The sequence below is a fragment of the Rhinatrema bivittatum genome, chromosome 3 (assembly GCF_901001135.1).
Source record: "Rhinatrema bivittatum chromosome 3, aRhiBiv1.1, whole genome shotgun sequence".
Lineage (NCBI taxonomy): Eukaryota > Metazoa > Chordata > Amphibia > Gymnophiona > Rhinatrematidae > Rhinatrema > Rhinatrema bivittatum.
Genome location: NC_042617.1, coordinates 306269826 through 306295715, shown reverse-complemented (window position 1 = coordinate 306295715; position 25890 = coordinate 306269826). Strand labels below are relative to the sequence as shown.

General features: G+C 41.0%; 1 protein-coding gene across 4 annotated transcripts in view; it reads left to right on the top strand.

Annotated features, from left to right (window-relative positions):
* Positions 1-25890, top strand: part of PDE1B (phosphodiesterase 1B) — a 545540-nt gene that overhangs the window by 238079 nt on the left and 281571 nt on the right. Inside the window, exon 1 of one of the 4 annotated variants that reach the window (XM_029595126.1) lies at positions 13560-13607. The exons of the other annotated variants lie outside the window; for them this stretch is intronic. The gene's annotated coding sequence lies outside the window, so the exon portion shown is untranslated. Of the gene's footprint in view, positions 1-13559; positions 13608-25890 lie in introns of those variants that run through there. 4 annotated transcript variants of the gene reach the window in all.

The following is a 25890-nucleotide window of genomic DNA, read 5'->3' as shown; positions in this document are numbered from 1 at the left end:
TGTGACCTGGATTGGAAACAGGATGCTGGGCTTCATGGACCTTTAGTCTGACCCAGCATGGCAAAACTTATAAACATAGGATATAGAACAAAGGCTAACAGCACAAATTGGAAACTTGTGAGCAGTAGTACCAATTGTCAAAGCTTCAGCAGAGGTTGAAGAGCTGGCAATTGGCACTACTGCTCACAAGTTTGAAACATGAGCTAACCAACTGTTTGTAGGCCATTTCTCAAAGGGAAAAAAGGTTTAAGATCTCGATCTTTGTGTATGTCCCCAATAGTTTTCATGTTTGGTATTCTATCCATCCCAAATTTGCAGGACATAACAGGGGCATCCTAGAGGATTCTCACAGGATATTTATTTTATTTTTATTCACTCGTTTGCACAGACATGCATGTGAGAACATGCTTCAGAAAGTAGGCTCCATTAATTCTACCCAAGACTTACTATTTTGTGAGTAAATCGGACAAAAAAATTAAAAGTGAAATGCACATTAATGTAACTTATTGTCTTCCCCTGCCGCCCACCCCCCTGTATTTTTTTAATCATAGCAGGAATTTTTCTCTTTTTGGATACAATGTAAGTACATGAGTTTTCAGGAAATTCACTATAATGATGGTCATTGTACTTTTTTTTAAGGTTTCACTGGAAAGATGGCAATCATAGCACATACTTCATGCAACTGAAAGGAGCTTAGAGGGCAGCGTGTCCCCTAACCCACGGGCCGATACAGTAAAGTCCGCAGAAGAGCGGGCGAACGCACAGGCCACTCTCCTGTGCGCGCGATTCAGTATTCAAATTAGGCCCGGCAGTAAAAAGGCACTAGGGACACTAGCGCGTCCCTAGCGCCTCTGTCTACCGCCTCTGTCAGCGGGTTTGACAGCCGACGCTCAATTTTGCCGGTGTCAGTTCTTGAGCCCGCTGACAGTCACGGGTTCAGAAACTGGACACCAGAAAAATTGAGCGTCCAGTTTTCAACCTGCGAGCTGCAGGCCAACTTCAAATTTTTTTTTTTTTTTAAACTTTTTGTAAATTTCGGGACTTCCGACTTTATATCGCCATGATATTAAGTCGGAAGGTGCACAGAAAAGCAGTTTTTACTGCTTTTCTGTGCACTTTCCCGGTGCCCGAAGAAATTAGCACCTACCTTTGGGTAGGCGCTAATTTCTGAAAGCAAAATGTGCGGCTTGGCTGCACATTTTCCTTTCTGAATCGAGCGGGAATACCTAATAGGGCCATCAACATGCATTTGCATGTTGCGGGCGCTTTTAGGTTCGGGGGGGTTGGACGCGTGTTTTCGACTCCTTACTCAATAAGGGGTAACACTAGCGCATTGAAAACGCGTGTCCAATCGCGGGTTAACAGTGCGCTCCGCCGGATTGCACTGTACTGTATCGGCCTGACAATTCTCTAGGACATGGATTACAGTACTGGCTCAGAGGGAAGAGTACCTCCCTAACTGCTCCACCAAGATTACAGTATGCTGTCCCACACCAAGTATTTTCTGAAGACCCCCTATGTAGGCAATGGCCAGATCTAACTATGTTTAGCTTATGAAATTTCAGAATCCAGAACTGCCTGGCTGTGGATAGAGTAACTATGATTCCTAACCATCAACTTGGTTGTATTTGTGCATGCAGAAATAGTGATGGATTTGTAAAGGTATATACTGCATATATGTAAAGTGCCATCCATGCAGGCCAGCAGCGGTTTATAAAGTGATGCAGTAACACTGAAGCATCACAATCTGGTTTACATGAAAGATTCTAGGCATACACATTTCTATATGCCTTTCTACCGTTGTTTCAGTGGTAGCTGCCATTCTGTTAGTTTGCCTCCTCCCAAAATGTATGTTCAGCAGCCTAATATCATAGGTTACATGAACATGTTTGGGCATATAATCTGCAAACGATCCTGCAGGAACGTTTGCAGATTGTGTCATATGAACATTTGTCCTATATATAGGTAATCTCATCAACAATAGGTATTGTGCTTGATGAATATATGTGTTTTGCACATTAATCCTTTTGGATTGGTTCAACACCATTGTTTTGGGCCTCCACGTGGCAAACAGCAACAGATTTAGGTTCTTCTGCATAGGGAACTTTCTGGATTTGCCTTGAAGACTCCAGATTTCTAAAGAAATTGCTCGGTCTCTGGGCCAACACCAGAAAACTCCCTGTATAATAGGAAAGGGCCTGTGCAGGTTCCAGAAGAGCAAATCACCTGAGCCCGTGCAGGCAGAAAAGAGAGAGAGTGCCTGCTGGGCTGGTGGGAAGAAATAAGAAAAATCCTGTTGGCTTGTGCAAACGGAAGAAGCAAGAAGAATCGTGTTTACACCTGTGGCCAGAAGAAAAAGCAGAGATAGAATCAGTCCATGCAGGCCAAGGAAGGGAGCTTCTGCTGTTGGACAGGTCCGGGTGCGAGATAGGGGAAATGAGTGAGCATGTGTGTGTGAGAGAGGGAATGTGAATGGGTTTGTGAGTGTGGGGGGTGTGCATGTGAATTAGTGTGAGTGGTCGTGTGTTTGTGAGGGGGTGCATGTGAGTGATTGGGGGTGTTGTGTGTGCATGAGAAGAGAAGATTTGTGCACATAGCTCTTGTCACCCCCCCCCCCCCCCCCCCGATCACCTCCTGCTAATGGCTATTTCGGGGTGACTCTATATCAGAAGTTCCCAGGTATGATAGTAACCATTGTCAAAGTCAGTTCAAGAGAGATTCAACGTTGACAACGTTTTCACTAGGGCTTGCAGAAAGATATTCAGGGGTAGCAGCAGGCGGCACTACCATAAACATTCCATTGCTACCATTCCTTTCCGAGCTACCACCAGGGGTTATTCAGCTACACAATTATTAGGGATTTATTCATCATCTGGAAGTCTCCATCTCTACAGTGATGGAATGGGTCTTCTTTTGCCTTGCGGCTCCCAGTGGAGGCCTGTTGCAGCTGCGTTGAAGTCCAAAAAAGCAGTGCGCAAAGTGAAGGGCAAAAAAGAAACCCAAAAAGCAACTTATTTTCTTTTCTTTCCCTGGACGATTATGGGAGCTGGGCTGTGCTACCTTCTGTTCTTTTACTCTTCCACATTCCAGTACAGGGGCTGGGGAAGAAAGTGTAAAGTCAGATTTCAGCGGGACCATTTTAGTGGCCCTTTTTGCGGCTTTCTGTACTGGAGATCGGGGTAATATACAGGTTTCTCTAAGTCAGCTCTTTGGGAAGAAGCTCACACATTTTCTTCTTCACACAAATAAGAAAGGACAGGCTTGTATCATTTTACATGCTTAACAGTCGCATGTCCCTACTTCACAACTTGCTTTTAGTCATGAGTTTTGCTTGCTAGTACGCAGGCTTCCTTTATATAGTGGGCATTTCAAATGGACAGCCAAGTTGCAACCGTAGGCTTGTCTGATCCTCTGCAGTATAGACTCTAGCCCTGGCACTTTAATCTGGCCTACTGCCAGCTTCTCAGCAGCCGACTTCTCTCTAATTACATCGTGAACGGAAACTTTACTGATGATTGTGCCCTTGGGCTCTTAGCTCACTGCAGGGACTGTCCTTTACAGTTTTAGGACCTTTTATGTCCACATTTCTCCCTCTTCTGCCTCAGCACCAGCAGTCTGGTGTTTTACCTTGTCTGAAGCTTCCCCACATTGATTAGTCATCTTCATTTGGGCTCTGAACTCCAACTGCTTCAAAACTACACATCTTAGAAGGTTTGCTTTTCTCCAGCATGAGCTCACTTATTGGTTTCTTATTAATTACTTTCATAATTCAAAAAAGAACAGTCCTAAGCGATGTACAATAAACACATGCATAATTAATACACAATCATAAATCTACCATGTAACACAAAAACTGACAATTACAAAATTTAAAAATAATAATAACCTAATAATAACTTAAAAATAACTGAAGCATAAAACTTAAAACCCTCTCATTTCAGCAGCCTTGCTAGCATGAATAAAGGGTACCTTTCCTAATACCCTTAAACCAGGCTTTTAGTACTGATCATTGAGAGAAAAGCCAAGTCTTGACTTTTTTGCGAAAAGCAAGATACCGTATATACTTGTGTATAAGTCAAGACATTTATGCCAGAAAATCAGCCCAAAAAAGCCAGGTCAGGTTACACATGCATAGTATCCGCATATACTTTGTGCATATACATACACGCCACCCACTGAAATGGAGTGGAGTTAGCTGCATAAGTTAAGTGGCTAACTCTGATATTAGCAGTTCGCCACTTAACTTAGGTGGCTAACTCTGGTTGTGCCACTGACCTGTTTTAAAATTAGCGCACCCAGTGACGTTTTTCAGAATGAACATGGCTTTTCTTGAATTCTTATCTTCCTGATAGATTTCTCATTTTAAACCTCGACTTCTACATTTGTCAATGCATTTCAATAGGTTTTTGTCTCAAAATAGCCTATTGACTTATACATGAGTATATATGATGATTGCATTCTGACCTAATATCTACCAGCAACTATAAAGTTAGTGCCACAGTTGAAATTGTCCTGACCGGTAGCTGAATTTGTCTTATATCTCTAAAAGAGGGCATAGGTAACAAAGCCCCTAATTTATTTATTTTATTTATTTATTTATTTATTGGCTTTATATACTGTCGTTCAGTATTCTATCACAACTGTTTACAAATCATAAGACATTAAAGTAAAAAGATATATATATATACATTGCATGGTAAAACAAATATTTAAATACAATATAAATAAAGCAAAATAATAAAACAAAAATAAAAAATAAAACTCAAACTAAACACAAAAAGTAAAATAAGTGCCTCAGAATCTATATTAAAATTTCAATAGTAAAACTGATATTTGCTTCTCAAAGTGCTTTCTTGATCTTACTCTGTTTCCTGGAATGCTTTCATAAAAAGCAATGTTTTAAGATGTTTCTTAAAGATTTTTAAGTTATTTTGAAGTTACAATTCTACTGATAAGGTGTTCCATAGTTTAGGTCCTGCTATCGATATTGCCCTTGATCTGACCTTGCATAAATGTGCTATGCAAATTGATGGAAAGGTTAGTAACCCCTTATTTGTGGACCTTAAGTTGCATTGAGGGGTGTGAAGGTGGATTGCGTGTTTATCTACTCTGTCTATTATATAAAATAATATACGGAGAGCAAAGTACTTTATAGTCAATGCGATATTTAATGGTGACCAGTGTAATGATATTAATATGGGAGTTATGTGGTTGAACTTTCTCGCTCCTGTCAATATTCTATCGGCTGCATTTTGAAGTATTTGTAAAAGTCGCAGAGTGTCATTAGGGAGTCCAAGCAGTAAGGTGTTGCAATAATCAATATCTGAGAATATTAAGAGTTGGAGTACAGTTCGAAAATCGTCTTGCGTTAAGAGGGGTTTCAAATGCCTGAGTGTTAGAAGTTTGTGGTATCCATCCCTCAATTTTGTGTTAAATTTAGATCACTGTCGAAAAGTATATCTAAGTCTCGGGCACAGGATGTCAATTTAATATCTGTTTCTGGATCAATGTTTTATAAGACAGGATAATTGGTGCACATTAATTTCCGGTTTAGTAAAATAATTTCTGTTTTTCCGATACTGAAAACCAATTTCATGTGTTAGAAGTTGTTTAATGATGGAGATGTACTTGGAAACTGTTTTTAATGTCTGGTCCTAGACTCCATAAAGCATGAAAAGACAGTACTGTAATCTTGTATTGAGCCCATGCTTTAATTGATAGGCAGTGTAATGTGTACAACAATGGGGAAACAGAAGACACCCTGCTATCAACTGAGCTGCTGCATTCTGGATGACTTGTAGCCTGTGTGTGAGACTCTAAGGAAGGCCTACACACAGGCTTTTACAATAGGCCTGTATTACAGTTTTGAAAATCTGAGCATTCAGAATGGGCACACTTTCTTGACCACTTTTAAACTTCCAGAAAACATTCTGAGAAATAAGAATCTATGACCACAGCAACTGATTTTACCATCTCTGATCCCACATTAATCAGTACAGGAGACAGGTTAATAACCGGGCCTTCGGTCTTTCACAACTTTCTTTTCTTAGTGTTCAAAATTAATTTACTTCTCCGAAACCAGTTAGAAATTTGTCATCTCAGGGCACAGAGCCGATGCTTCTATTAGGTAAACTAGGTGGTTGTCTATAGTGGCAAAATTTTGGGGGTGTCAAAATCTCATCATCATGAGGCCCAAGGGGGAAAGTCGTTACTACCAAAGAAGGGAGCACTGTGCTGGAGCTGCTACCAATAGGTATGTTGGGGGTTGAGAGTGCATGACTGAAGGTTTTCCTAGGATGTCACTGGCCCTATCAGGACCCTTGCAGATTCTATTTTCCAGCCAGCCTTGCTTTGGAGTGAGCTCACTTCCTGTTAACACAAAACACTCGCAGGCTCCAGTAGGCTCCAGTATGCTCACTTGAGCTTCCCTGGTAGCAAATTGTTTCAAGACTAGAGACAAGCTAATTTGTCACATCCCATCACTCATTTTTTTTAAAAGCTCTTGAGCAGACCGTAGCTCCTATACAACTCACCTAACATTTGCACCAACCATATGGCCTGACCTCTCATTTATACTTTATCTGCACATCTTCTCTCACATATAAGGTACATACACCAGCCATGCTCTTGCACTCATACACATCCTTCATATTCATATACCACTAAATCTAACAGAAAAGACAGAAGATAAAATTGAAAATGAGGGTGAAGTATAAATGTATAAAATAGGTCAGCAGGGGCAATTTTGAAAATGATGGTGCTAAGCCCAGAGGCTTAGGGGGTGCTCTGGGCCTCACTAACCCATCCAGGAGTCTTAAGGTGTGCAGCATGGGGGGGGGTTGGAGGCACTGGGGGTAATTTTGAACAAAAGGGGTAGGGTTTGGGTAGGTAAAAGGAGCCTGCACGGGTACATTTTCATTGGGGGTGGGGGTTTACATTTGGACTCTGAGACTGCCTCCCTCAGGGGGTGCTGAAGGATGGGTCTTGCTAGATCCCACTAGGGTGTTTATTCAGTACTTGAGGGGAATTGTTTGAGTTGCTTAGGCCCTTTAAGGATAGGCTGGAGAGTACTGAGACTCCTGTTATTATCTCGATGATCCTAGATATAGTTAGCTACAGTTTTTGAGTTGTAGCTAACTTTCCTGAAAATAATGTGGCTTGAAAATTTTTGAGCAAGCTGATTTTTTTTTTTATTTGCATGAGATATTTGCATCCATTTACATGCGAAAAACTCATTACCATACTCACTTAACACTTGGTTTGCCTGGGGAGATAATACTCGGTATTTGAAATCCCATGCGTTATTGCTGTGTTAAGATGCTTACTACATGGTGAACATCTAACACAGTTTTATAAATGACCCCCCCCCCCCCCCCCCCCCCCAAGCTTGTACCTAAGTATTTGAAGCCTTGGAGGGTTAAATGACTTGCCCAAGGTGACAGGGAGCATCAGTGGAAGGAGTGGAGTAACAAAGGAGGATACACTATCTCCAGAAACTATGACAGAGTGGTTGTCTGGCATAGTATATGAAAAGGATAGGATGGTAAATGACTGTATAGCCAAGCACCTAGCTATGTTTTAAGTAGCTTCAAAGACTAGTACACCTGGAGCCTACAGTAGACTTAAATTGCCAGTTTTACTCTGTGCCAGGGTCGGCTTGGTCTTGGCTAAGCTCAGTGCAAAACCTCACCATTTGCAGCTGCCCAACCTCAGAGATGGATATATCCCCTCAAATTCCTCAGAAGGTTGTATCAAAGAGGCATACGCTATACCATTCATCAGTTCACGTGTTCCTTCCCCTGTTTGAGTCTGATTCAGTCAGAACACTCATAGGAGCTGGATTATAACTCCCAAGAGCTATAGTCAGATAGGGATGACTCACTGGGGCTGCCTTCCGCCCTTTCTCCCCCTCCTACGAGGAGCTCTTCCCATCTGGAGGATCTCTTTTCTAGTATTCATTAAAAGAACTTTCTAAGTCACCACCTTAGATCTGCAGGAGAAGTCAAATGAGCTCCAATGCTAGGAGTCTTGAGGTATCTAAATGTACCTGAATATTATGGCTATCCTAGTTCATAAGATCCTTAATTTTCAAATGAAGATCTGGGAGACACTACTTGCTATTCCTCTGGGTTAAAAACACTGGATGTCAAGTACAACTAGCTCCAGGGTTTGAAAGAACTCAGTTAACATATACCGTTCAGTAGCAGTAAAGTTGGCTCAGAATATTTTAAAAAGACATTGTCCTGTGCTTTGGTTATGCCAGATAAAAATATCCAAAGTTGGATCTTTTTGGCAAACACCTGATTCAAAATACTGTGCTTTCTGCACTCATATCAGTATACCAACTTTGGTTTGGGTTATTTGTCTGATGTCCCATTTTTAAAACAAATTAGCAAAGTGGCTTACATTACAAAAATCAACAAGTAACATAAAGAAAAAGAATTTAAAGGACTTTAGCACGCAAAATATAAATAACTTGTATAACAAGATATATTTTTTAAAATCCATTAAAATACCAAAACAAATGAATGTTACAGGCAGTTCAAAGAAAGTAGTCATTTAAAGCTTGGTTAAAAAGCCATGTTTTTACTGCCTTCCTAAATTTTAGGTTGTTTCTTTCCATAAAGATCCCATAATTTGGGACTTTGGTAGCTAAAGATAGATATTCTAGTATGCTCTCATCTAATCATAGTGAGAGCAGGACAGATAAACAATTGCTGTTAAAAGGACCTTAACATTATCACTGGCTGATATGGTGTCAGCATGTTTTATATAGGTTGGACAGTCTGTATGGAAGGATTTAAAAACCAATGATAATTTTGTTTTATTTGAGCAGCAACTGGAAGCCAATTAAGATCTTTTAGAAAACATGATCAAATTTCCAAGCACCAAAAAGAAGTCTAGCAGCAGCAGTATCTTGCAGAAGCTGAATTAATCTCAGAGCTGTTTTCGACAGACCCAAATTCAATGAGTTATAGTAATCTAGACAGGTTGTTAACAAAGAGTGCACTAGAATTTGTAGATCTGATTTATCTAAAAATGGTTTGATATAACACATTAAAAAAAAGATTAGAAATGCCGACCAAATTATTGGGCAGTACATGCACTCTACTATAGAAAAGTAAAAAAAAAACAACAACTTTGTAGATTTTTCTCCCTCGGATATGCAAGTTCCTCTGTTTACATCTATGGGAGATAAATGCAATAAACATCTGATCTGCTTATGTTTCTTTTGATATGGCAGCAAGAAGTTCTGCCTTCTTCATAGGAGCCCTTGCTTGACTGAGCATCAAGTCCAAGGAAGGATGCATGTGAAAGACTGGAAAACGTGACAGTTGTCATCTGTGAGTTTCCCAAGAAACAAGTGGCCAAGTGCCGGGAGACTCAAATCCAGGCCACCAATGGTAGAGGGACTTCTGCCTAGGCCAGCCACCTTCCCTTCAGGTTGAATCCTCTGGGGATGATGGCCAGCGAGGCATGAAAAGCAAGGTTAGACCCTGACACGATCAGGGAACGAGAGGCCTGGAGCAGGCAGGGATTAAGAACAAACCAGGAATCCAGGTACCCAGTAGGCAGAGCAAGCAGGCGTGCAGAAAGTAGAATTTGAAGGCGTATAAATAGAGCCAGAGTACGAGGACTGGAAGGTAAGACCAAGCTTTGGTAACTGACTGGTGAAAAATGTCTCTGTATAAATACAGATCTACACAGGAAACAAGATGGATGTCAGGGGAAAGCAGAGAGCACCAAGCTAAGAGAAATAGGCCAGATAGTCTAGGCAGCCCACAGTGCCACCTGAATGTCAGAGGAATACTGGGCAATGGATCTTAACAACAAATGCCTCCTGTATAATAGAAAACCTCTTTGGCAGTAAAGAAGACTGTGCATCATACAAAGGAACACTGCTCCACATTGTAAAGTTTCTACTGCAACTATAGCCCCTCTAGCAACTGCTAGGAGGTTCCAGGCTTACTCACAGAAGAGGCAGGTTTTTTTTTTTTTACCATAAATAATGATCTGGTCATTCTCAACCTCAAAGAGCAAGGCTATGATTTTATTTATTTATTTTTATTGAGACATTTTATATACCGTCTTCCCAAATGAAGATCACAACGGTTTACATTCATATTATAGATCAACACAACAGGGATTAATATAGATCTACATCTATTGTTATTTTATAAAACATGTTGACTAAAGTCTAGGACAGTAGTTTGATATATGAGTTCTATTTCTGTAGTTCAAACCACAGATTAGTCTTGAATTGTTCACCTCTACTATAGTGTTCTTCCTTTTGGCCTATCATCAGACTAGTCGTCTTCACAAAGTGCCTAATGGTAGTCACAGCACACTTCAGATGATATGGAGTTTATCTATTCCTTTATTTGGACAATTGCTTCATCAAGAGCCATTCATGCTCCATAAATCTGAAAGCATTAAAACTCACTATTCAGCTCCTGGAGAATCTAAGATTTGTTATAAACTATTCTAAATCCACTCTGAACCCAACACTGCAAAGGAGCCCTACTTGATTCTCAACTAGTTCAAATTTTCCTTCCCACCAAAAGAATATCAAATTTTATGTTCACGGTGCACACAGTTTTCAACAGCTCAATAGCCAAAGCATAAGGATTTTCTCAGGATGTTAGGCTACATGGTATCCATAGTTCACATTCTTTCCATGGCCAGATTCCATAAGCGACAATCCGAGTGGACACTGAATTTCCATTGAAATCAATCTTCACTAAACCTCCACTGTATGCTATAGGTCACCTGGTGGCTTCACCATTACAATCTCACTATTGTCTCCATTTTCACATACCTCCCCATCAGTTTGTCTTAACAACAGAAGCATCACATTGAAGTTGGGTTCATACACCAAGGGCCTTCAAACAAAGGGCCTCTGGTCTCCTCAAGAAAGGCATTGTCACATCAGCTTGTTAGCGCTATAAACCATAAGACTTGCTTTTATAGCTTTTTGATATCCAATGTCCAACTAAATCATTTTAATCCAAATGTACAATCGAGTGGCAATATTATACCTCAACAAGCAGGGAGAAACTGAGGCTTACTTCTGATGCCTAGATCAGGATATTTATTTTATTTATTTATTTACGATTCTTATATACCGCACAATGGGTAGGGGACTATCCGTCTAGGCGGTTTACATATTAGTACATACACAAGCAATATTACGCATTAACAAACAGATCATAAAATCATATACAAACACATTAAAATTCATATGGACCTGAGCAATAGCTTACACTCTATTCTTTGAGCCAACTACTTGCCCATGCTGACATAGCAGACAAATGGTCTCTGGGCAACCAAGTAGCAAATAGTATATTCCTCAGATGGGAGAACTCTGGACATTGACTTGTTTGCTAACCACCTCAACAATAAGGTTTGAAAATTTTGTTCAGGAGAAACTTACCGCATAGTCTAGCTTTGGATACCTCCACAATTCATTGGGGAAAAGATCTGCTATGATATCATATGCATATTCACCATTATCCTTACTACCAAAAATCTTAACAAAACTGATGGAAGATGAGGGAACCATGATTTTGATAGTGTTAAAGTGTACATGAAATACAGGAGCAAATTGAGGACTTTGGTACAATTACACTTCATTAGGTAATATCCAGTATAGAACAATAAACACCAGTAAGCTTTCTACACACCCTTTTATATGATGCATCGTCACAACTAAATACTGCAGTTTAGCCCTATTGTTGTATAGCGCATCTACTATACCCAGCTAAGTGTAAAAGTCTTGACTGCTTAGGCAGCCTCCCTGTCAGCAGAGGTCCTCTCTGAGCCATCCTCTCTCCCACTCTAGTTACCTCCTTGATAGCCCCGTGACTCAAAAGGGCCAGCTCTATTTAATCCTGCCTCTCCCACAAATTGGTATCTCATCACCGCATTACGTTGGCTCCTTGCTTTGGCCCACCTTGCCTTGATACTGGGTGGCCTTATTTATTTTATTTATTTATAAAATTTATATTCTGTTTATAGCGAAATACATGTGAAGCAGATTACAAAATATCCTTGTGGCTTACTTGCCTTGTTCTGTGGTCTCCTCAGTCTTCTTGCCTTGCCTCGTGGTCTTTGGGCTTTCTAGTCTTGCCTTGTCTTGTGGCCTGTTTAGGCCTCCTTGTTAGTTGCCTATCTTATATGTACCTTGTTTGCCTTGATTCCTGTTTACCTATGTTTGTGGAAGATCCTGCCATGAAGCCCTGTGTTGCTTCTGTACTGGAGATTCCTCAGACTTGGCTGGCCGGTCCCTGATACTAAACTTCCCTAAGAATAAAGAAATTTCTTACTCTTCCAGTTTGATCTCTCACTCTAGCCAAAAATTTGAAATCAGGGTTGCCTTTGTCCTCTGTTCTGTTCTTCCTTTCCTCCTCCTGCTGTTTGTGATGCTGTGGATTGTAGCATTTTTTAGATGGAACAGGCATCTCATATGTGGATAGTTGTTGCACAGCATCATATTACAAGACTAGAGTTCTTTGTACTTGGTTATTGAGACATATGGGGAATGCCTATCTTGCCTGGTCAAGTTTCCTTCTATATTCATTTCCATTATCCTTCGGCAGATGCAACAGCCTCTTCACGGTTCCATGTGCAAACTTGCAAACTTTGTATGGGACAGAGGCGGAATGTGTCCAGAGAGAGAGTTTGCTGCTCTCATGGCTTTGCTTAGTGTAGCCTAGCAAGGAACTTAGTATTTCTCAGTAAAGCAATCTCTGTTGACACACATACTAACTTTGGCAGGAGGGGATGGCTTTGGCACGGAGCATGAGAGGCTGATTTCTTAGCTAGCTGAACTGGATATGCTTCACTGCATTCCACCCAGGCTCTAGCACTAACCGACACTAACAATAGCTCCTGCTTAGCCAAGGCAAGTATGATTCTCTCCTCTTTTCACTATCGATAAAGGATCCATTCTGTCTGAATCCTCTTCTATCTTGGAAATCGCATCATTTATGCTCTTTCTTCCTCCTGAATATCCCCTGGCACTAACATATTGGATGTTGAAAGGAAAATGATTTCTTCCTTTTTCTGTTCAGACAACATTTCTCAGGTGCTTTGTGCATCAAAGAACACAGTCAACCGAATTCTCGTATACTTTCAAACGGAAAAGGTTCTCTGTGTGGTGTAGAGATAGAAATTTGTCTTTTTTTTTTTCTGTCCTATTCCACAGTAGTTATACTGTCTTCTTCACCTGTTTGGCTTGGAAAACAGATTCAGTCAGCTCATCTAGTACAGTAGCAGCTTACCTCGAGCAGGAGGCACGAAGATTGCTTTCTTCCTGTCCTCTGGTAACTTGCTTTATGAAAGGTGGCCTTCACTTGAAGCTGCCTATAAACCTACCTGCACTGCCCTGGGGAGGAAGCTGTGTGATCCTGACTCACCTGAAGAGACCTCCTTTTGAATCAATAAATAATTGCTACCTTTAAGTAGGTAACCTTAAAAGTAACATTTGATTGTGAATTTCATTTTACATCTGTAACTTTTTTTTTTTTTTTTTTTAAGCAGCCTGCTGCAAAAGATGGAATATAAACTGTACAGTATTCCTCATCACGCCTACATCTGACAGAACAGTGAGCAAACTTTCAAGTGCTAGTTCCATATCTGCTATATACAAAATTGTTTCACAACAGAGTAATTTTGTGCACACGCCCTAAATTTCTTCCAAAAGTGATCTCAGACTTCCACTTAAATCAGTCCATCGTTCTTTGAACTTTCTTTCCCAGATCTCATGCTCTCACACCTTGGGTTGGTTATAAAAGAGCTCTTTGCTTAGATGGAAGGATTTTTGAAATTCCACTCAACTCTTCGTCTCTTATGACCTTAGTAGACATGGACTGGCTATTATAAAATGCACCAGTTCAAACTGGATCACCAAAATGTATATCGATTTGCTATACTAAAGCAAGCCTGTCCTTAAAAGGCCATATAAAAACTCATGTCGTCAGAGATATGGCAGCTTCTGTAACTCACCTTGTCTCTGCCGCTATTGAAAAAAATATATAAAGCTGTTACATAGAGTTCAGCACATATATTTACTGCCCACCATTGTCTAGATGCTGACAATCATCAGAATAGCATAGTTGGGCAGTCCGTACTGAAGAATTTATTTAATAATAAACTTAAAATGATCTCATCTCCTTCCCACCATACATCCATTTCTTCTGTGTTGTGTTAAGGAGGACATGAGAAGAGGACTTAAAGACAGACTTTAGCTTGGATATCCCCACATGTGGGATACACTTTGCCTGTTTATGGAGAAAGCAGTTGCTTACCTGTAACTGGTGTTCTCCATGGATAGCAGGATAAGTCAGTCATATCCATCCACCTCCCCTGGGAGTGCAAAAATGTTTCCTTTTTCTTAAGCTGTATTATATGGCCTTGTAGTACATGTGTCTGCTGTGCCTGCCATGCATGAGCAGAAAAGCCTTCTAGGCTTTTCTTTTAAAAGCTGAGACAATGATGACATGTGGGATTAATTTATCATTCAGTACACAGAAAGCGCCATTTACAAGTAAGCAACTTTGCTTTGTTCTTTCTCCATTGATTGTCAAATTTGATTGTATTATGATCACTGTTGCCAAGTGGCTTCACCACGGTTATCCCTTGCACCAGGTCCTGCTTTCTACTGAGGACTAGATCTAAAGTAGTTTTAATTCTCGTCGAGTCTAGAACCAGCTGTTTCATGAAGGAGTCATTTTAGAAACCTGAATTCCCTAGCATGCCCTGATGAGACAATCACCAAGTCAGTATCAGGGTAATTACAATAATCCATTATTATTGTGCATTATAGAATTTATGCTGATGACATCCAGCTATGCTTGTCGCAAGTTTTGGATAAAGCTTCTGCTTTTGACGCCCTTACCAGAAGTCTTGGGGAGGTGAATAGTTGGATGACATGCAACAAATGAGGTTCAGTTCTGAAATTTGTTGGATTGATCAGTTCCTTCCTCTGAAAGACTTAGCTCTGGGACTGAGGAATTTTTCTTTACCCGTATTATTTAAGGCTAGTGTTTGGGGATCCTTTTAAAATCAGATCAGGTTAAAGCAGTCACAAAGACTGCTTTTCACGAACGTAGAATAGTAAGGCGCTTGAAATAAATTTTGGACCTGGCTGATTTTTGCGTTGTGCTTCAGTCTCTCATCTTAAGTACCACCGATTACTGTAGTGCTGTGTGTTTGGGGCTCCCCAAATTCTTGTTTGAGATATTGCAGTTTGTGCAAAATGCAGCAGCCAGGCTGGTGATAGGGTCCAGAACCGGAGATAGGATTACTCCTGAACTGTGGGATTTACACTGCTTACCTGTCGCTGAATTAAAGATCTTGACATTAGTCCCAAAGGCCATTTTAGGGAATGGTCCTCAGTAGTACATGTTCCCATTTGTTATCGCGTTCATGTCAGAAAGCGCTTCTTGCAGACCCATCTTTTCACAAAGCACTGTTGTAGGATACCCATCTAAAAGCCTTTTCCATTACCTGGGCCTGTTTTGTTGAATTATTTTCCACATGAACTTTACAAGATCCAGATTACTTTAAGTTTTTACGTGCCTTTGACCTAGATCAGGGGTCGGGAAACTTTATGGCTGAGAGAGCCATGAACACCACATATTTTAAAATGTAATTCCGTGAGAGCCATACAAGACCTACCAAATTAATTTACTACAACCCCCTACTCTCCTGACGCCCCCCCAAGACCTGCCAAATGAATTTATTACAATCCCCCACCCTCCCGACCACCCCCAAGACCTGCCAAAAGTCCCTGGTGGTCCAGCGGGGGTCCAGGGCTCGCAGACAAATCTTTAATAAAAAAGTAAAAATCTGACAAAACCCTCCACCCTCCTGACGCACCCCCAAGACCTCCAAAATTAATTTACTATAAACCCCCCCCCCCCCCAAGACCTGCAAAAAGTCCCTGGTGGTCCAGCGGGGGTCCAGGAACGGTCCAGGAGCAATCTCCTGGACTTGGGCTGTCGGCTGCCAGTAGTCAAAATGGCGCCGTTGGCCTTTTGCCCTCACTATGTCACTGGGGTCGACCAATGGCGGCGGTAGCCCCTGTGACATAGTGAGGGCAAAGGGCCGTCGACTCCATTTTGATTACTGGCAGCCGACGGCCCTTTGCCCTTACTATGTCACAGGGGCTACCACCGCCATTGGTCAACCCCAGTGACATAGTGAGGGCAAAGGGCCGTTGGCGCCATTTTTACTACTGGCAGTCGACAGCCCAAGTCCAGGAGATTGCTCCCGGACCCCCGCTGGACCTCCAGGGACTTTTGGCAGGTCTTTGGGGGGGGGGGGGGGTCAGGAGGGTGAGGGGTTGTAGTAAATTAATTTTGGAGGTCTTGGGGGGCGTCAGGAGGGTGGGGGGTTTTGTTAAGATTTTTGCTTTTTTATTAAAGATTTGTCTGCGAGCCAGATGCAGCCATCAAAAGAACCACATCTGGCTCGCGAGCCATAGGTTCCCTACCCCTGACCTAGATCCTTGATTTTTTTTTTTTCGTTGCTGATTTGTAGGATGGTTCTGTTTGTTTTAGGAAGAAGTAGTTTTTGTTTTATTTTCTTTAATTTTTTTGTTTTGTCATTTATGATTTTATGTGTTCTCTTGTAATCTGCTATGGACAGGATACCGGATAAAGCAGAATAGAAGTATCTTTTAAATAAGTAAATAAATAAGTAACCTTGAAGTCCAATACAAAACCAGTTTACACAAAATGCTGAAAATGCTTTAGGGCCAGCCCTGTGACAGTGCTGGATGTTGCCATGTGGCAGGTCCCCAGTCCAGTTCCTGGATTGGGCCTGTTGGACTTTGCAGAGGCAGCATTCACAACCCCTAGTGGGGAAGGAGCTGTAGTCATGCTCATTGTTAAGGGTGACACTTGCCAGCTCCTTCCAGAACCCATGATATTGGGTTCTGGAAGGAGCTGTGGGGCATGGCTCCCGACCTTAGGGCCATTGCTGTAATGACCAGATTAGGAATGAAGGCTCATGGTCACCAGAATTCCAGTGTTGGTTCTGAGTGAGCTAGAAGGAAAAAGAGAAAGGGAGGAACTACCTAGCCAAGCCAAAAAAAAAAAAAAAAGAAAGCACATAAACAATCTAAGGGGAAATTGCAGGAGATACAAATCAGTCAAATTGAAAAATCTTTGTGTTATTCTTGAGAAGTGCAGGGAGATGGGAAGTAAGCCAGTTCGTTATTGGCTAGAATGTTGAGGAGAAAGCAATAACCATCTGTTGATTCTGGTATCCATCATAGATTAGGTAAGTCATCTTATCTTTTGTTATCAGTCAGGATTTCCGAGTGTTGTTTCGACATGCTTTATTTTATTCCATAGTCCACAGCGGCTGTGAAAGCTGTTGCACAGCTAGATAAGGAGCAGAAATTCGTGTTAGGGGAAGTAGGATTCCCGGGAACTGCCAAGTTTCCTTAATAACGCATTCAGTTTTTAATTTACATGCAAACAGATAACAGCATTCTTCAAACTAGATTGCACATGACTGAAGCTCAGCCCTCTAACACTTCTATGTTGAATCTAAGTAACTGCACAGCCACATGGATACTGTTCTGAGAAAGAGTGGCACTTCCAAAACTCCCTGTTTTTATAGAACTGTCATGTTTCTAAAAGGTGAGCCCTTGGACTGCTGTCTGGTTGGGACAGCCTAGTTTGTGCAAGCATGGGCTAGGCCCTGACATGCGGTGGCTGGCATGTTGCAGGCTGAGGGCAGGGAGTAGGCAGAGACAAAAAGCAGGCTAAGGGCAGGCAGTAAGCGAAGCAACGTGAAAGGGCCAGGCCGGGTCAGCAACAAGAAATCAGTCCAAAAGCGAAGCAAAAGCTGGGCAAGGGACAGGCGAGGAGACGAGCAGGGCAAGGTGGTTAAACAACAGGGCCTGGGGCAGAGACAAGAACAGAATTGATGACAGCACCTTGGCAGAAGAATCCAGAAGGACCTGTTGCTTGAGGCACTGGCTTGGGTGCATTGAGCTTTCTTATATCTCTAGGCAGTAACAATGTTATTGGCCAGGACCACAGGAAGTCCCAGATGCAGGGCCTATAAATGTTCAGGGGTTGTGATCTGCCTCTTAGTCAAAGGTACTGGATGCAGCTTGGTGCAGGGAGCCATGTTGGAGGAGCCTGTAGCCAGAGGGCCCTGCTAGGGAAGTATGGAGCATTACAAGAAATGAACCACTTTTGGCAAAAATGAACTGCCCGTAGTTTATAAAATATGTAAATAAGTTTAGTTTTATAAACATTTGATGTTTTGCCTTTTCCTAAAGTTGGTCTCAAGGTGGATTACAATAAATTTAAATGAACAGAGGCATTAGAACAGCTTCCAGTTGAAGCAGAATTTGCAGTTAACATAGAATTTAGGATCCGGCTTTGTGAATAGTTTCAAGTCCCAGTTGTGTCCCTGTTGTGTATAACACAGTTCCTTGTCAGGAGTTCAGGAAATTGGGCTAAAGATGTGGGTCTTAGGGGAAGGTCTAGCTGAAAAGCTCCCACGCTTTAACTTTTTTTTTTTTTTCCTGAATTTGAGGTAGCATGGCTCCAGGCACAGGATTAGTGGTGCTGCATTCAAAATGTTTGGTTCATAACAGCTGAAAGCGTGCAGTCTTGTGCAGGACACTCTGGAAGCGGTGTCATGGCTGTGCTGGCCGATTTGAAGGTACCCATTAGGTCAGTGATGGCGACCTCCAGTCCTCGAGTGCCACAAACAGGTCAGGTTTTCAGTATATCTACAGTGAATATGCATGAGATAGATTTGCATACAATGGAGGCAGTGCATGCAAATCTTTCTCATGCATGCCTGTTTGTGGCACTCGAGGACTGGAATTCGCCATCAGAGCACTAGGCAGAGGTCTGCAGTGGTCAGGAGCAGGCAGGACAGATGTAGGTTTTCTGATTGACCAGCCAATTTCCCTTCATGCTGGCTGATAGGTCTTATGGAGGACAGTGTGCAGGGACAGGGCATCCAGTGGAACCGGCAAGCAGCGAGAATCAAGGGGGACGGGAAGGTGCCCTGGCCACAATGAACACAAATAGGGGTGAGCACCGACAAGAGAGGGACTGGCAAATAAGTACAAGGCAGGGTAGGCCCAGAGACCAAACAAGGAACCAAACAAAGCATGGACCAACAATAGACAGTCCAGGGGAAACAGACAAGGGGACCACTGGAAGGCCTAACACAGGACAGGAGCAAAGCTAGAAACACACAGGGAAGAAGGGCCACTGAAAAACCTAACACAGGACAGGGTAAGGCTAGGAACACATAGGCAAGAAAGGCCACCACAAGATCTAAACAGAGCAAATAACCAAGTAAGGCAAATAACCAAGTACAAGATGAGGAAGGCAAGGGGCCACATGCAGAGTTTCACTGTGAGGGAGGGTTTTATAGAGCTGGTCTTGCTGCGTCATATGCAGCCTTCAAGGCTAGAGCAGGTCTGCACGTGGCCCAGTGAGGACCCCAGCTGGCAGGAGAGCTGCCTAGCAGCCAGTATCCTTACAAGAGTTCAGTGGAGGAGAGTAAAGAAGAGCCTTTTTTTTTTTTCCACACCCGAGTTTCCTTAAGGAAGTGTATGGGGAGAAAGAGATTCAGAGGTCTGTTTATTCAGGCATTTAAAGGCAAAGCAGAGTTTTTAACACTTTATCCTGCTCTCTACTGGGAGGAGCCAGTGAAGATGATGTAGACTAGGCTTGATATGATCGGTTGCTTCGCACCTATCAAAATTCTTGCAGCAGTACTTTGTAGGAGCTGGAGGTGCTTGGAACTGTACTGTAAGATGCCGTTATATAGGGAATTGCAGTAATTAATTCGGCTGGCGATTAGCGAATGAATTTATTTATTAATGAAAATACTTCTATATCGCATTATCTACAATTCTAAGCAAGAAAGCCTGGGATAAATGCAGGGGGATCTCTGAGGGAGTGATGGGAATTATAAGGGCTAGATAAATTAGATGGATAGGCAGTCTAAGTGGGCCATATGGTCTTTTTCTGCCACCATATTTCTCTGTTTCTAATTAATACATAAAACACAAACTCATAAATTAATACATAAATGACAGAAGGTAAAAATAGAAAACAATGTAAAAGAATAGTATAACAGACTAAAAATGAAATAAAATACAGAAGCCTGTGATGATATAAAACACTATAAAACCAATAAAACCAAACACTCTGAAAAACAATTTGTGCCACTGAGAAAAGCATCCTGATTCTCAACTAGCCTAAATGAGAAAGAAAAACTTCTTAAATATATCTTCATATCTTTCTTAAAAGAGTTAAAACATGGCTGTTTACTTAAGGCTTCAGGGAGGCTGTTCCATACAAGAGGACCCGCTACCACAAACAGCCTTTCATATGATTTGGCAAACTGCACTGAACATACTGATGGAATAACTAATAGAGACTGATCAACTGAACACAAGATTCCTCTGTTGTCTGTAGATTTTCAAAATAGTATTGGTATAAAAGGGTGCCTCGTGAGCAAATGATTTATGGACTAAAGAAAGTAACAAGTAGCAAAATTGTGTTTATCAAATAGCGTTGGCAGATCTGACACACATAGATGAAGGAGAACCTTCCTACTTTGGAGGTGTGGGGGTTCCATTGTGAGGTTTTGGTTGAGTTGGACCCCTAGGCTTTGTACTGATGCCTTAGGATGTAAGGCGGTACCTGCTAATGGAAATAATTGTAGGGAGTGACCTTGGCGGCTGAGCTAGATGAGTTCCGATTTGGATGGATTTAGTCTGAGTTTGTGTTGACTAAGCCTTATTGAGAATGGTAATAAGTAAAGTTTAGTAAGTTCCCATTTTAATCAGAGTTGGATGTCATCCGCAAATATGTGGCATGTAATATTGAAAGATTGGATGAGGTGGCAGATAGGATGCATGTAGATGCTGAAAAGTACTGGGGAGAGGCACCCCGCAAGGGAGCTTTCTAGGGCAGGATACTTTGTTGGCCCATGTAAACGATTGCAGTCTGTTGGCAAGGAATGTTTCAAACCATTTTAGGGCAGTGCCATCGATGCTGATACCCTTCAGATGCTGGATCAGGAGATGGTGATCAACTGTATTGAAGGCCGAGAGATCAAGAAGGACAATAAGGGAGTCACCATCTTGATCCACATGGAGGTGGATTCTGTTTGCAATGGCCTACATGTCAGATTCTGTTCTGTGGCCTTTCTTGAACCTGGATTGGTAGTGGTTTAGACTATTGTACTGTTAAGTAATGGAGCACCACAAATTATAGAGTAATCATTAATTGGAAATTCCAAATGTAAAGTATAGCATTTACGAATATTAATTATGCAAACTATTGACGATCAGTTTTTTAAATCAGAACAAGAATTCATTGTTTAAAGTTAGAGATTTTATTGATAGTTTTATCAATTAAAATATAATTGATTGATACAATGCTTGTTTCAGTGATTTAGACAGTTAGATGCACTTTCACAATTTCTAAAGTAGGACAACAGATTATTGACCAAGTTTGCACAGATTTAATTCAGAGTAATCTCAGGCCATGTACCCTAAAACTAAGATTAATTTAAGACCTCTTAATTAAGAGTTAATTTGTTCTCTCATCATGCTGGCAAACAGTTGAGGGATATTGGTAACTTTTCTATGAAGACATCTGCATCTGTGTTCATCTGTATATAGATCAGAAAAAGTTAGCAGCTGGGCCCAGGCATCTCTGGCTAAGATCTGTTCTCACCGAAGATAAGAGAAATGCAAGCACTCTTCTGGTCCCGAGTGTGTTGTCTGTTAGTATTGTGGGAGATCTCTGATAGCAGGCTCTCTCTGATATCGGGCCTCTGGCTCCTTTGTTTTGCTTATTTTTATAGAAGTGAATGCGCACAATACATGTATAGTCCTTGCATATGGATGAGGGCCAAACCCAGTTGTCTGGAAGTTTCACTATAAGACATGAGTTAATTTTTGCATAGAGAACCGCATGGTCTCAAAATGACATTAGAGATAAGAATCCTCCAATCAGTATCAAAGAAAGCTCTTTGTTTCAAGCAGAGCTAATGGAAAACAGAGTGTCAGCAGTGCCAAGGATATGTTTTACATCCTAGGTATTCTTTCTGCAAGGCCTGCATTTCTCAGTTCTATCTCACATAGTATTATGTCCATAATGCTTTGTTGACCTCCTTCCATTTTCTTTGGTTCAGAGAGAACAAACTCCTTTAAAATGTGCTTAGGAAAGGATGGCCTGAATTGTCCCTATAGTAATATATCCAAAGCAAGAAACCTGTGAGGGAGTCGGTTGGACCATTAGATGACCAAGGGGTTAAAGGGGCTCTTAGGGAAGATAAGGTCATTGCAAAAAGACTAAATGAATTATTTGCTTCCGTGTTTACTAGTGAGGATGTTGGGGAGATACCAGTTCGGAGATGGTTTTCAGCGGTGATGAGTCAGATGAACTAAACAAAATCACTGTGAACCTGGAAGATGTAGTAGACCAGATTGACAAATTAAAGAGTAGCAAATCACCTGGACCGGATGGTATGCATCCTAGGGTACTGAAGGAACTGAAAAATGAAATTTCTGATCTATTAGTTAAAATTTGAAACCTATCATTAAAATCATCCATTGTACTTGAAGACTGGAGGGTGGCCAATGTAACCCCAATATTTAAAAAAGGCTCCAGGGGCGATCCAGGTAACTATAGACCGGTGAGCCTGACTTCAGTGCCGGGAAAAATAATGGAAACTATTCTCAAGATCAAAATCGTAGAGCATATAGAAAGACATGATTTAATGGAACACAGTCAACATGGATTAACCCAAGGGAAGTCTTGCCTAACAAATCTGCTTCATTTTTTTGAAGGGGTTAATAAATATGTGAATAAAGGTGAACCGGTAGATGTAGTCTATTTGGATTTTCAGAAGGTGTTTGACAAAGTCCCTCATGAGAGGCTTCTACAAAAACTAAAAAGTCATGGGATAGGAGGCGATGTCCTTTCGTGGATTACAAGCTGGTTAAAAGACAGGAAACAGAGAGGAGGATTAAATGGTCAATTTTCTCAGTGGAAAAGGGTAAACAGTGGAGTGCCTCAAGGATCTGTACTTGGACCAGTGCTTTTCAATATATATATATATATATATATATATATATATATATACAAAAAAACCCCCAACGTAAAAACTTGGGAGAAAGAACCAAGCACTCTTGTTACTCAATAAACCATTTAAAAAAATGTAGTTTTTCTTAAGATTATTACTGTTTTATTGAAAATTTAATAACATGAGTTTATCAATATTTCATGAAATAAATCTTTAATGTATCATTGATTACTTCGTTGTCAATAAATCTAGTATTAAGTCCACATAATCATTACCCTCAACCCTGTCCTACTTCTTACCTCAATCTTGCCCTAAATGGACTTTATATCCCCTAAATATATTAATGTTGTGGTTGGTCTTTTATGATGGATACACCATTTTAATTGAAAAAATTTTAAACTACTCAGATCACATTACTATGTTCTTTTGTTAATAGTGTATTCCATTTAGATGGTTCTATCTTCTATCCCGACAAGGACCTCGTTTCGCCAACCTGGCTTCTTCAGGGGAATACTCTTGATGAGACCAAACATCAACAGAAAGTAATCACTTCCACCTCTTGTTTCTATAATACATGAGACAATATTGAGATAAGCTACATTCCCCATGTCCTAAACCCACATATATAATGTATCCCCAAATTTACAAAACATTATCAAATCTTCCTTTAGGTCATTAAACATATGTTAAATTTTTGTGAACCATAAATTACTATTAATAAACATTTCAATTTATATATAATGTATATGGTAAAATACCTCATACCGAACCCATTCCTACCTGAACATTAAAGGAGTGGATCAGAAAAAGCACACTCAATTCACTCCGGCTCAATAGCTCCTATTGTTTTGTTTAACAAAAACTCCCGAATACAAGTGTGCACCTACAAATTTACAATTTACTTTTATTGTACATGAAAGATCCATCTCCTTTTTGGATTTGCAGGTGTTTAAACAGGATCAACAATTGGCCACATCGATTTTTGTAAAATCAACTGATCGCAATAATTTACTACATTTTAATAGTTTCCATCCACAGAATCTTCGAACCAATATTCCAGCAGGACAATTTCTTAGATTACGACGTTTATGTGTTAACATTGAAGAATATAAAAGACAAGCAGTCACAATGCGGGATAAGTTTTTGGCAAATAGAATGTTAGGAATTATTAGGAAGGGAATGGTTAATAGAACAGAAAATGTCATAATGCCTCTATATCGCTCCATGGTGAGACCGCACCTTGAATACTGTGTACAATTCTGGTCGCCGCATCTAAAAAAAGATATAGTTGCGATGGAGAAGGTACAGAGAAGGGCAACCAAAATGATAAAGGGGATGGAACAGCTCCCCTATGAGGAAAGGCTGAAGAGGTTAGGGCTGTTCAGCTTGGAGAAAAGACGGCTGGGGGGATTTGATAGAGGTCTTTAAGATCATAAGAGGTCTTGAATGAGTAGATGTGACTCGGTTATTTACACTTTCGAACAATAGGACTAGGGGGGCATTCCATAAAATTAGCAAGTAGCACATTTAAGACTAATCGGAGAAAATGCACAATAAAGCTCTGGAATTTGTTGCCAGAGGATGTGGTTAGTGCAGTTAGTGTAGCTGGGTTCAAAAAAGGTTTGGATAAGTTTTTGGAGGAGAAGTCCATTAATGGCTATTAATCAAGTTTACTTACAGAATAGTCACTGCTATTAATTGTATCAGTAGCATGGGATCTTCTTAGTGTTTGGTAATTGCCAGGTTCTTGTGGCCTGGTTTGGCCACTGTTGGAAACAGGATGCTGGGCTTGATGGACCCTTGGTCTGACCCAGCATGGCAATTTCTTATGTTCTTATGTACTCCTCTAGGAAATCTAAGAGTTGGAGGTAAATTATTTTTCCCACCACCTTGGATAAGGGGAGGCCAGAGACTTGAGCGATAGTTGTTGATTATTTTAGGATTAGTGCTAGGTTTGTTTAGGATGGGTTTGATAACAGCTTTTTTTTTTTTTTTTTTTTTTTAGTGAACTGGGTAGTGAGCCTTGGGTTAGAATGGCATTTATTATGTTGGTTAGCCAGGGGCTAGATTATGTTTCAAGTTACAAATTAATCTTATGTGAATTGGGTCTAATGGGCTTACAGAATGGCTTATTTGCTGAAGTCCAACAATGGGATCAAATCTGGAGAGAGCTGAATATAATTTACCTGTGTGATTGTTGCATTCATGGGGTGATTGGTGCTGGGAGTGAATGAGGTGGAAACATAAAAAGAGGAATGAATAGCTTGTATTTTTTTCAGCAAGTTTTCAGTTATGTGACCCTCTGTGTTTGTAGAAGGAATATGGATTTCTGGTTTGGAGAGTTTCCATACCGGGTCAGGAAAGTTTACTTGGATGATCCATGGATAGTTCTAGTTGGTAAATGTAATCGTTTTTGGCTTGCCGGATGGCAGTACTCCTTTCAGAGACAAAAGTTGATATCAGTTTTTTGTTTCCACAATGCCCGTTCAAGTTGTTGGGATTGTTTTAGGGAGAAGACCTTCGTGGAGCCATGGAGAATTCTTGGGGGTACTGAAGGATTGGATTTGAGAGGGGCTGGAGTTTCAATCACTGTAGAGAATTAATTGTTCTATTGCTGGACTAGAAGTCTGAAATGGTAGTTGTGGGTATGTTGATGAGATTGCTTAGGTTTTTGCTTATAAATACAGACTAGGTTCCTGATCGGAGGTTTGGATGTGGGAGCACTGAAGATTTTGAGATTGGGATTATGGCCTGGACAGCTTTATGGTCCGCTCAGGAAATGGTGACCATTGA